This window comes from Cyprinus carpio, chromosome B24, assembly GCF_018340385.1.
Source record: "Cyprinus carpio isolate SPL01 chromosome B24, ASM1834038v1, whole genome shotgun sequence".
Taxonomy (NCBI): domain Eukaryota; kingdom Metazoa; phylum Chordata; class Actinopteri; order Cypriniformes; family Cyprinidae; genus Cyprinus; species Cyprinus carpio.
This window is the reverse complement of record NC_056620.1, coordinates 113,670-127,260: the sequence shown is the minus strand read 5'-3', so window position 1 is coordinate 127,260 and position 13,591 is coordinate 113,670. Positions and strand designations below refer to the sequence as shown.

Sequence of the window (13,591 nt, the reverse complement as noted above, 5' to 3'; positions counted from 1 at the left end):
CACATCGGTCACGTCACATTTCCTAACTGGGCGTCTACACCGGACACAAGCGGCGTGACACCACACGACAGAACCCGTTATAATCAGTGGCTGTCTACACTGGATGCGGCGCGACACGACAATTAACTGATGCTGCGTTCTCTTTATGACGTGTAAATAAACAACAATGTCCCCATCTTTTACTCTCACAATAAGCTTATCATACTCGTTTTTTAGGACCCTGTGATTTCTGCGATGCAGCAAACATGGACAGAATCCAGGAATCCATAAAAACGTAATTTACTGTATTATATAATATAGCCTACACAAAGAATATCGGCCGATATATCGATATCAGTCTTTTTTTACTCCCTAATATCGGTATCGGCTCCCAAAAACCCATATCAGTCAGACTCTAGTTTTTACTGTATTTTTGATCAAATAAATGCAGCCTTGGTGAGCAGAAGAAACTCCATTCAGAAATATTATACAAATCTTACCGAACCCAAACGTTTGAATGATAGTGTATATGTAGTTTAGTTTACAATTTCCAATTCAAAATCCTGTGATCCGTGGCTAATTCCAAATCCTAACTCATTAATTGAATGGAAGCCAATTCTTCACTTCTATGCTTTTCCTGACATATATGAGGAAGGTCAAAACATCATGTTTTCATTTAGACTTAATAACCAATAGAGAATGTTTTCAGTATGACTGTATCTGAGCAGAAGGGTGACTGGAGTGTAACGTCGGCACAGCGGTGGCCTGCAATCATCTTCACAGCTCCACAGCTCCAGAATGAAACGATCTCCGATCTGTCGTCCAGCGCATGACTGTCAGCCTGAACGGATCCTTGCACGGTTCACAGCCGTGTGTAAACACTGACTCAGTGTTTGCTCTCAATCTGCTGGAGGACGCCGGTGCTCCAAAGACAGGGCTATTTTGGGAAGGGCCAGCAAACTGAGATGTGGGCGCTGCCCTGAGGAGGAACCGGACAATGACTCACACCACCGAAACAAACCTGCGGCCAAACTCAACCAGGGATTGACTGAATGTGCAGCGAGCATTACTCCAGCGCATTACTTTCTTACAATGCTTCTTTCATGTAATGCTGCATATAGTTTGCTACTTTAAATTCAGGAATTCAATTGCAACTTAAAAAGACTTCTCAATTCTACAGCAACTTTAAATTGTACTGTTTTACTGTTTTTGCTGTATTTTTTTTATCAAATTAAAGCAACCTTGGTGAGCAGAAAGACTTCTTTCAGAAACATTGAAAAAATCTTAATGACCTCTAATGTTTGAACGGACCGATGCTGTTCACAGTTTTCAAATCAAGGATTCAAACCAGTATTTTAATACTCCAGTAAAAAACAGCTCGTTTGATTAATATTTGTCCAAAGACGTCAGAGTTCTGTTCTCACTTCAGCAGTGTGATGCTTTGAGTAGGGATAATTTATGGGTTGTGTTGTTTTTTGTGCCTTTTTGATAGGAGATGCTGCAATCTGTTTTCGTGACAGAAGCTCCGCAGTGCAACAGAATGACATCAACAGAACAAAAACAGATAATAAAAGTCTGTTTTCGTGACAGAAGCTCCGCAGTGCAACAGAATGACAGCAATTATGTGCAAAGCTTATGAGAGTCATGAGGGCAAAGGCGGAACGAAAGAGCGCTAGTCATTTGAAGCGCGGCATATATTATTATATTATTAATGTAGACGTATTAAATGTATTGAAGGAGGAGTTATGGAATATAATTATATTCCATTACTCCTCCTTCAATACATCTTTTTTCTTTCTTTTTTTTTTGTCAGAACAAAAACAGATAATAAAATTTATACTAAATTAATTTAGGCTACTGTTTTTCATACAAATACCTAGAATGCATATTGCATTTTTACCAACGTATTGAGGTGCTATATATGACCCTGGAGCACAAAACCAGTCATGAGGGTCAATTTGAGATTCATGCATCATCTGAAGCTGAATAAATAATCTCTCCATTGATGTGTGGTTTGTTAGGAGGACAATATTTGTCTGAGATACAACTATTTGAAAATCTGGAATCTGAGGGAGCAAAAAAATATAATTATTGAGAAAATCATCTTTAAAGTTGTTCAAATGAAGTTATTAGATATGCATATTTAAATAAATAAAAAGAAAATCTATTCATGGTAGGAGATTTACTAAATATCTTCATGAACATGATCTTAATATCCTAATGATTTTTGTCATAAAAGAGAAATGTATAATTGTGACTCATTCAATGTATTGTTGTCTATTGCTACAAATATACCTGTGACACTTATGACTGCTTCTGTGCTTCTTGTAAGATATTTATTTTGTTAAGGAAAAATGACTGGAAAAGTGTAAAGAATTAAAAAAAAATGAAGTGTTTGTCATGTTCTGGCCATAAAAAAACAATTTAACACCACAATTAAATGTCTGGTTTTTTTCATTTAGGAGCAGGAGTAAAATTCTTTTTTTATTTTGAGAAAGAAAAATTTGACATTTATTGTGATAATTATCGATATCGACTGATGTGTAATAAAAATCAAGATAATTGTTTTGGCCATATCGCCCAGCCCTACTGAGAGCCACACTCCAGAAATGCACAACACACGAGCAACAGCTGCCCATCGCTGGACTCGACGTGAACACATCAACGCTGGGAGGCTTTCATTCTCTGTGTGGATGAAGACCGGCTTCAAGAAGGATCTTGCCATGGGACGATGCTCAGCTGTCAGCTCTACTGGAGTCATCAACGATATTCATCACTCACATGAACACACGTCAGTCACAACACAGCTTCTGATCCAGATTTATGCATTTCTTCTCTTTATTTTGCCTTAAAGGAATAGTTCAGGCAAAATTAAAATCTTTAGCATAATGTCCCTATCTCAGTTCAACCTATGAACGACTTTCTTATGAAACACAAAGGGTATTTTAAAAATGTCGTTTTGTTCAGTCAGTGAAAGTCAATGGGGTCCAAACTGAATTTCATTGAGAGGACAGAAACATTCTGCAAGATCTTCTCTTCAGCATCCTGCAGAAAAATTAAATGCATTCTTAGAAGAGAAGCTCAAAAAAACTCTTGAAATATTATTATAATTATATTTTAAATTATTTTACAGTGTTTCCTGTGGTGCAGTTATAAGCTTAGTATGGTTTTTCCATCATAATTTAGATATAAATGGTCATTTTCTCCCCTGATTTTAGCCCTCTGTAGAAAGGGGCGTGAGACTTCAATGGATTGATTGTGATTGGAACATCTTTGCATATGGAACTCTCACACAAACTTTTACAGCATTTTTACTATAATAGCTGTCAAGGTTAGCTCATAAAGTTACTACAGATTTTTTTTAAATAAAGTCTTTCTTTAGCTAACAGCAGTATGGCTCGAGTGACGGACGTGGAATAACCTCTCGTATGTCTAAACAAGAACATTTTGATTCTCCATTTCATGACTCCTTTAAAGACGCCCGCTGAAACAGTCTGAGAGGAATACTTTAATTATGTTACGGAATAAAGCAGATCATTTCATTACTTTGCCGTTCATGAAAAGCATGCAGTTTTGAACTCAATAATGCTTTCAATAAAACCAGTTCAATCTGATTAAGACCACATAAGCCAATTATAAATGCACGGGACGGGGCGACTCAAATGACTGCAGGATTTCAGTCTCAGAAAGCAGAAGGATGGAAGCAGTTTCATCTAATGCCAAACACAGAGCAAGAAAGAAAAAAACTCAATACAATGACTACCGATTTCGAGAATCAATGGCAATTGGATTCACATCTTTGGAGCCCTTGGCTTCAACCTCTAATGCAGTAATTGAATGATCTGGCACTGAGAGCCAAGTGCTGTTCAGTGTCTTTTCGGCAGAAAGCTCCTGCATGCTCTCAGCTGCCGAGGCAGTTCATCGGTGTAATCCAAGCACGCAGCCGAGAGTCTGAATCGGAGTGCTGTTTGTTCACCGTCCCTTCAGCTCTCTGAACGGCAGACAGGGGATCGACTGAAGAGCGTGTCGAGTTTTCAGAGCCAAGCTAATTAATCTTCATCTGGATGTAAATTGGTAAAGTGGTTGGGTTGGTTAGCATTCCCAACAACAAATCTCACTCCCTTAGGCTCAAAAACAGAATCTGAGCCAAGACTCTACCAAACTGGAAAAAAAGACCCGATGTGAATGTCTCAAACAGCATCCAGTTTACATCCGTAATTGGGGCATGTTTCATTAAACTGGATTAAAAACTCACACGATACATGCACATAAAAGGGTTTTATGGTCACAAATTAGGGATCTGTTTCAATTTAACTAAAACAAAAGAACAAATTGGTAATCATGGGAACAAATTCTTCACTGATATCTTGGGGGGGGGGGGGTCCATGAGTCATGACTCAGTACTCTGATGAATCGAGCACAATATGAAGATAAAATTAACCCAATGTTTTTTATTTTGATGTTACATAAAATGTTATGCTTGTTAAAGTCACCAATAAACAAACATGAAACTCTCGTCTGAACTACTTTGATAATCACCACAGTAATGAGTGACTGATTACCATGCTGTGTGTGCAGTCCAAAGAACTGAAATAATACTATGGTATAACTGTGGTCTATGTCTACAAACCACCATATTTACATGGCACAAGTCCCAAACACCAGCATGGCATGGCAATACCGGTCATATTAATTCTGCAGTGCGAGTTAAGACTGCTGTTATTTGGTTATAATTAATGGCGAAACACTCACACAAGTACTGAGCTCAGCTGTTTCTCCAGGGCTCATAATCCATCTCAATATTTCAAAGCCTATCATGGAGACAGACTGTTGTAGGCTAAACACCAGAGCAGACTGTGTGCAAATAAACACGCAATGAAGCTGCAGACCAGACTGAAATCAACAAGACACACCAGTAACACAAAACACAAAAGTTCAGGGTCCGTCCTGATGCCAGGATTTCAACAGAGCTCACTAGGGGTGGGTGATATCTTATTGATATCCCGTCTTCCCACGAAGTAGACATATCTCTGTGTGCGGAGCATACCAATAGTTACCAAACATACCAATAGCTTTTCTGAGTTGCGTCTGTTGCTGGAGCGGCTGAGGAGGTCCGCTGTCATTATACAGTACGAGAGCGGCCTCTAGAGGCGGAATCACAACATGCACCGCACGGAACACGTCACTGGCTTCATTTTTATCTTTGTAATACAGTTAAAAGTAATAAACACTATTTTACATAAGCTTTATGTTTGTTTTATCGGTTGATTAATCGGTATCGGCCAGTGCAATCAAACCTAGTTATCGGTTAAATCCACTATCAGTCGACCTCTGAATGAGGAATAAGGGCTGATTTCAGATACAGCCCATGATCTGCAACTAGCCAATCAGTAGCAGGGAGTATAAGAGGGCGGGGCGTTTTGATAGAAGGCATCTGATGTAGTGTAGGAAGAGTCATCAATATTTGAAATACACTTCATAGCTAACGGTGGAGTGTTTTAAACAGCTAGGTAGAGTTGCACGGTTCATTGTTAAAAGATTGCGATCTCGATTCAAACAATCATGCGATCTAACTTCTTAATGACAACGATTCTAGAGTGTCTATTAAACCTTTGAAAAATGTCATACCGGAACATTAAAATAGTTTAACAGGTTTGGGTAAGAAACAGCTTCACAAACAAGTCTTTTCAACCAAACCAGACAGTATTAGTTCTGTCTTACAGTCATTCATATTATCACAGAAATACTGGGATTAATGCGTTTGGATCGGGTATAAACATTTATATGTCTATGACGATCACAATACAGCAAGTCATCTTTAGAAAGTAATTGGCGCTTCAAATAACGTTTGTGTTGATTACATTGTTTTGCCACTAGGTGGCGACAAGTGACTGTTAAAAAATGTATTTGTCATTGAATCATTCATTCAAGAGATTTGTTCAAAAACAAAAATTCATCCAGTAATGAAACAAGTGAAGTATTTATGAGTGAGTCATTGAATCATTCACTCAAACCACTTTTTCATAATTTTAATAAAAATATATCTTAAATGCACATATATTAAAATGTTTAATCATTTATTCAAATTGATTAAACACTTTTAAATAGACTGCAGCAATTAATATTTTGTCACACATTATTTTTTAGTTCAGAATCGTGGGAGAATCATGATCTCTATTTGAGACCAAAAAAACATGATTCTCAATTTGTCCAGAACCGTGCAGCTCTACATCTAGGACAGCCTTTAAAGTGAAGTGAGTCTAGCCTTAGCTAACAGTGTGCCCAGACTCCAAACGGCACAAACGAAGAGCTCCAGAGCCGGATGGAGTGATTAAACAGAGGAAAGCCAGCTTCATATCATGTGTTCTTCAATAAAGAAAGCCTCTCCGCGCAGCTCGTCACGCTCACCTTCCGCGTGCGTCTAAATTAATTACACCGCATTTCTTGGCAACCACGATCCCTGTACGAGCGTCACACACATAGAGCTAGTGTTTGAGACGCACCCTTCCCCCTTCAGTCCTGTCCAGCAGGAGCCAAGAGTCATTTCCATAGGTCAGCGCTCGCCCCTGACCCCTATCTGCTCATCACTGCCAGGCTTTTGTCCTCCACAGATGTGGGTCTGGGTGTGAGGATCTCAGACAGACCCAGTCAGCCTCCATCTCCCCCACAATGCCTTCTGCTATTATCCTCTTTGTCTGAATATGATAAAGAATCACACTCTTGATAAGAAGGGATCTGACGGCTCTCCCATATGTGCTCATCCACACCCACATCACAAAAACACGCTTGCATTTTATAGTAGGTTCACACGGAGAATGGATGAGAGTATGGTTAAACGAGCTGAAAATGCTAGAATATCATTAGCAGAAAGCGTTAGTTAATTAACAAACATGTGCAAAGCTGTGCGATACACATTTCTGAACCATTAGAACAGAACTAGATCTATCTGTTTGAGCGACTCTAATTGTTCATTATGAGCTAACGTAGACGTCAGAGAGGAAAACACAACTCCGATCAGGCTTTCATGAGCTCTGTTTGATTGTTACTATGAAAGTCAATGGCTACCGTCAACTGTTTGGTTCCCAACATTCTTCAAAATATCTTCTTTTATGTTCAACAGATGATGAAATGACATGAGAGTGAGTAAATGCTGACAGAATGTTCATTTTTAGGTGATCTGTGTTTTTAAAGACATTTTTTTTTTTTAAATCCATGTGGGACAAATAATTGGGGAGAAATGCTTCAGGAAGTTGGCGGCACAAATGCACTCTATAAATGATCACAGGCAGATGCAAGTGTGCGTTTCCAGATAGTGCGAGTCTTTCTGAGCATGTTTGACGCAGGCTGCAGAAGGTTAGAGCACACTCCGGTGCGAAACAGCCAGACACAGTAAACCTCCCCACTGAGCAGCAGAGAGACGGAGGAACCTCTTTATCAATACATTATGACTTATTTGTTTTATTTATGAGTTGTGTTAAGAAACAGAGCAGACGACTCTGACACAGATGCGTGTGTTGAAACCTGTCCTGAAGTAAAGAGTCTGCTCCAGCTGGCCACACTTTGATGGTCCTCACTTTGTTTTAGACTGTGTTTGGGAGTGTTCCACTCAAAAAGACCAAAAACAGTCATTTCAGATCATGAGGCTGTGCTACAAATAGTCCTTATCTGTCAGTTTGACTGAAGGAGCTTTTCCTTTATTTTCTGTTTCAGATGTCAGGAGAACAACATAACGTTGGTATTTAACTATGATATTATTTTCATTTTTATTTGTATTTCATTGTAACAACATGAATAGAGACAACATACTGTATACTGCTCATTTGTGGTTTGATTTATGATTCATTACATGAATATTTCACTCAATGCAGTAAGAATCTCTGCTTTTCTCCTCAAAACGTTTTGGGGTTATTAGTGTTTTGTTGCAGTAATCAGTGAATGCTTTTACACTGTTAAATTTCCTTTTAATGATGAAACCTCATTGTGTTCAGTCTTTGAAAATACTTATTATTGCATTCACAGAGTGTTTACAGTTTAATGGAAGTTACTCTCCTAATCTGTGCAAAAAGCATCAGGAGTCTGATGCCTGTACACAAGAAAGATGACAATTACTTTAGCATGACTCTGAAAATCCTGTCATCGGTTTCTTATCTCATTACAAATGTAAGACAGATTCTGAAAGTCAGTATTTAAAAACACTGTTCAGCAAATTTTTAAAATGAATATGTGACGGTGTTGAAGTAAATGAGGATGGATGCTGTTGAGCTAAAAATAAAAGACAAATAAAGCACCATATTTCAAATCTTCTGATGCTGTGTGATTGCTTTCAGTTGGGAACAAAACAATAGTTAAAGTTGTTATTTAGCAGTTTTGATGTCAGTGACTCCGAACTCAGCTGGTTGTGGTGCACCTCTTGACCAATCGGTGAAACGGGAAGCTTTTCAGCAGAATAATGACTTTAATTTTGGTCTTTTCCTCAGCATGAATCATAAAGCCACTGTATGACTGAATAACTGCATGAGTCATATTACTGCTCTCTCTGAAGAACAACAGCAGCGGTCTCAAGAAGCTTTATTCAACAGTTTGGGCTCTGTAAGAGCATTTAATGTTTCTAAAACACATCTCTTTTAAAGATGGAGGTATTTTATTTATTTTTTTTTTCAAATTCATTTGTAAATTGTAAAATATTATTTGTTTTATCACAAATACAGTAAAAACAGTACAATATTATTAGAATGTCAAACATCTGTTTTCTATGTGAATCTCTGTTAATGTTTACTCCAGTCTTCAGTGTCACATGATCTTCAGAAATCATTCTAATATGATGATTTGCTGCTCAAGAAACATTTCTGATTATTATCAATGTTGAACACAGTTGTGCTGCACAATATTTCTGTGGAAACTGTGATACATTTTATTTTTCAGGATTCACAGATGAATAGAAATCAAGAGAGCAGCATTTATTAGAAATACAAATCTTTTGTAACATTATAAATATCTTTACTGACAATTTTGATACATCTAATGAACCCTTGATGAACGAAAATGTATATTTTTTTTTTTCAAAAACTCAAACTTGTGAAAGGTAGTGTATTTGCCTAATTTCAGCATTTCCAGAAGTTAAAGAGGTTTGAAATGACATGAGAATGACTAAACGTTCATCTCTGGATGAACTAATGGTTAAAGTGTTGTGTATGCATGCATCTCTACACACTATGTTGATATGTTGACAGTTCGAGCTGCAGAAATGCTTGATTTATGTGCACTGACAGAGACATTAATCATGCCACTATCTCCTATTGCATCCAAACCACAAATCCCTCAGTCTGAACGTCTATATAATAACACACTGTAAAGTGATATGGGATTCCTCCAATCGAACACGGGAAGCTGAGAGCGCTGCGGTCTGCGGGGAAGAGCTCGACAAGGCCTCTGTTTCATCCCAAAGGAAGCGTGTTTTGAGAAGTCACAGCCGACGCTGAGGTAATGATTTGAGACGTCTCAAACACGGGAACACAAGGACTGGACCCAAATCACTTCAATACAGACAACACATGGACCGCATGACAGCAGCTCTTCTGTTTAATCATTTACATTCATGCATTTAATCATAACAGTGTCAGCAGTGCAACGCTTTAATAAAACAGCCTCTCGCACTGGTATCATTTCGAGACGAGCTCTTCAGAAGATGCAAACGTGCCTGTTATTAACTGTGAATAATGCCAAATTCAACTCCCAGAGACAGACAGAAAGAACGCTGCTTAAAACTAAATCCTCACCCATAACCGTAGTCTATTACTGTAAAATAGAAGCCTGAAAACTCTATTACTTTGTCACTTTAAGAGCCTAAACTCAAGTCTAACATAAAGTGCTCCAGATATACCCAAGCCTGGGAGCGTTTTATTTGTTTCCCTGAGCCAGCTATATTTTTAAAAGCCACCATCGCTGCAAAATACTGCTTCTGCCAAAAGCAAGGCCGCCTGAACGCATCGCTAGCCCCGCATTCACTCACCGCTGGCACTAATGCAACTTCTCAAATTAGTTTTGGGTCTTTAAGCTTGGACAACAGGCAGTTTGGGGTCACAAAAATACTTCAGATTCCCCTCCCAAAGGCAACATTATTGTATGAGCATGCATCAGACGCGGCTCTAGAGATGAGCCTCTGCACTGGGCTTTAAATCAGGCCTCATTACGTATTAGTCTGTGATGTGCTTTTAAAGACAGTGCAACTACATTAAGAGGCTACAACCCCATCCATTTCACTCAATTCATCCTGGAAGTGCATGATTTTGGTGACACTTGTGAATGTTAATAACCACAAAAATTAATAATTGACCTTAGTTTTGTTTTTTAAATAAATCTAAAATCTGAGATACAGAGAAGCACTTACACTGAAAGCCAATTCATAAACATAACACAAGACGTTAATATGCATGTCACTGCCAATCTGTGCCACTTACTGTACAACAATTTTACAGCTCAAAATGAAAAGAATCAAAGATAGGTCATGGTAACTATATTATAGATACTCATTATCCTCATAGAATTTGAATGACGTTCACACTTCAATTGTAACGATAGTGATACAGAGAATCATTTTCAGAACAGCTGATGAACGATAAAACACTGACAGCCAATCAGAATCAGTCCAGAGCTTGAGCATTTAAAGCGGCAGACAAAAACACTAGGGACAAAAATCATAGGAAGAAGAAGAAACAGAACAAAATCTGCTGGCGTTAATGCTAATATAATGAATATTTAGTGCTTTAAAGTCATGTCAGGAAAATTGTATACAAGTCGATCACACATGAACGCCACCACAACATTATTTTTTACAAATTATGAGAGGAAACCTCATGTTTCTGAGTTGTGTGCGTGTCAGTGAGAAAACATGTCAGATGCAATGGATGCATACATATATTTGTAATTTACAATACAACTAAGATGCATCTTAAAAAAAAAAAAATATGATAATATTGTACAATTATGACATGTGTGACCATGGACCACAAAAGTGTTGATTTTTCGAAACTGAAATTTCTATATCATCTGAAGCTGAATAAATCATCTCTCCATTGATGTATGGTTTGTTAGGAGGACAATATTTGTCTGAGATACAACTATTTGAAAATCTGGAATCTGAGGGAGCAAAAAAATCTAAATATTGAGAAAAATCATCTTTAAAGTTGTTCAAATGAAGTTCTTAGCAATGCATATTACTAATCAAAAATTAAGTTTTGATATATTTACGGTAGTAAATTTACTAAATATCTTCATGGAACATGATCTTTACTTAATATCCTAATGATTTTTGGCTTAAAAGAGAAATGTATAATTGTGACTCATACAATGTATTGTTGTCTATTGTTACAAATATACCTGTGCTACTGATGACTGCTTCTGTGCTGCAGGGACACAGATAATGATTCAATTTACAGCACCTTCATAAATAAACAATAAAGCAAAAGGGGCACATTCTTTACTCAGCATTTTGTAGAAATAACATTTTAAAATCATGTTTAATGTTTTGTAGAAAAGGTGCATTGCCATCTTACTCCGAGCAAAGTGGCATGAACACACCTGACCTCACAGAAATCTTCATTATCTCAATATAAAAATGTGTTTGATTATACTGGACTGTTTTAGTGCCTAAAACACAACTGAGTATAATACATTTCTACTTAACTGTAACTGCGATAGTAGTACTGAGTGAATATGACAATATTTGTATACTTCCTCATCTGCAGGTATTTTAATAAAGGGTCCAACTATAGCTTTATCACACACACCTGATGGTGAGCTGAGTGTGTGTGCATCACAGATACAGCAGCTTCAGTTCTTCATAAATACATTTCTTGTCAAGAACAGAGGGTCAGAGCTGCAGTCTTGATCGGAGTGGACACGCTTTGGTCAGCGGTGACCACACAACACTATCTGAGACAGACACAGTCAGTGTGTTCACTCTCATCTTCATCTCTGCTCAGACTGAACGGTGTCTCGCGCTCTGAACGCGTCACAGCAGATCGTTATAAACGCTATTCATAAACATGTCTAAAATCACTTTTCTTAAAATGATTACACGCTATAATACAACACAAGTGGAGACAAATCCGAGAGCCTTTACCACTCAACTAGCTCTGTTTAGTTATTCGTAGATTAATTCCGTTTTCAAACTAAGAACTAAGTGAAAACAAGTTAGCCGAACAGCTAACAGCTAACACCGGACACAAAAGTCAAACCAGGTGACGAAACACTCTTTAAATACAACAAACCAGAGTGAAAACACACTAGAGTTCAATTCTGAGAAACAAATATCACTATGTATGACTTTACAACCGCTAGCAGAATTTAATCAGAGTTTAAGAGTGCGGTTCTGTGGACTGTTAGCCAGCTAAGCTAGCTGTAAAAACACCTTCTCTGGAGATTATTAGCTTAATAAAGGAGACCAAATACAAAAAATAACTTTGTTATAACGGGTAAACACTAAACAGTGAATACAAATATATTTATTTTACTCGTTTATCAGAGCAGTCTGTCAAACTGACGATTATTGAGCGAGACCAAAATAATATAATAATATAAAGTCACAACACACGGATCTACGAACATCTGATCTATCACCTGATTGATAACTGAAGGAGTTTATCAGGAAGATAAGCCAGTTTCGACTGAAAATATGACGCCCCGAGGCAGGATGAGTGTGTGTGTGTGTCACTGTCCCGACGAGCTTTTAATCAAAGCAAAACACTATCAGACCATAAACATCTCCAGCATTAATCACGCGTGAATCCTTCACACACACACACACACACACACACACACACACACACACACACACACACACACACAGCATCTCTCTCTCTCTGTCTGCGCCATCTTTACAGAAATACTCTCTCTGGAGCTGCAGTTGTTTGCAAACAAAGAGCAGCCCTCCTCTGTGCCAGACGAGCGCACACACACACACACACACACACACACACTGACGGAGCTGCTCGTACCTTCTGTGTGCTGGATCCTGGCTCCAAAGAACAGGGCTAAAAACACGAGTCGACACGGTATAGCATCCATCCTCCTCATCCTCATCCTCATCCTCCGCGCTCGCGCTTCTTCTGCGAGGCTCCAGTAGTGGAGTGAGAGAGACGCGAGAGCAGCGGCGCGGTGATTGGCTGGACGCAGCGCCCCGAGCCCCGCCCAGCGGAGTAAACGCGACGCGACGTGTCTGGAGCTCACGCGCGGTCATTGCGTAAGAACACATTCCTGTCCTGCTCTGTCTGAGTGCTTTGGTCACGCTCGCGTCTCCTTCCTTACGATATTATAGAAATATGTCTGGCCATGGCAACTGGACATTCAACCAAAACTCCTGACTGGAGTGTGTGTGTGTGTGTGTGTGGGTGTGTGTGTGTGTGTGTGTGTGTGTGTGTGTGTGTGTGTGTGTGTGTGTGTGTGTGTGTGTGTGTGTGTGTGTGCGTACACATTGGTGGCCAAAAATGATCAGAGCACTAGTTTTTCCAGCAGTTATAAATGGTTTTGAGTCTGTTGTTTCTATATTTTAAAAGAGTGTGTCAGTAGGAAATATCAGTTAATGTTAATAATGCAGTGAGGTGTTTGTGCTGCA

The 13,591-nt window shown here is 38.6% G+C and overlaps 1 pseudogene; it reads right to left on the bottom strand.

Annotated features, from left to right (window-relative positions):
* The window catches only part of LOC109089219, a 44,340-nt pseudogene extending 31,210 nt beyond the window's left edge, over positions 1-13,130 (bottom strand).
* Between the last annotated feature and the right edge of the window lie 461 nt (positions 13,131-13,591).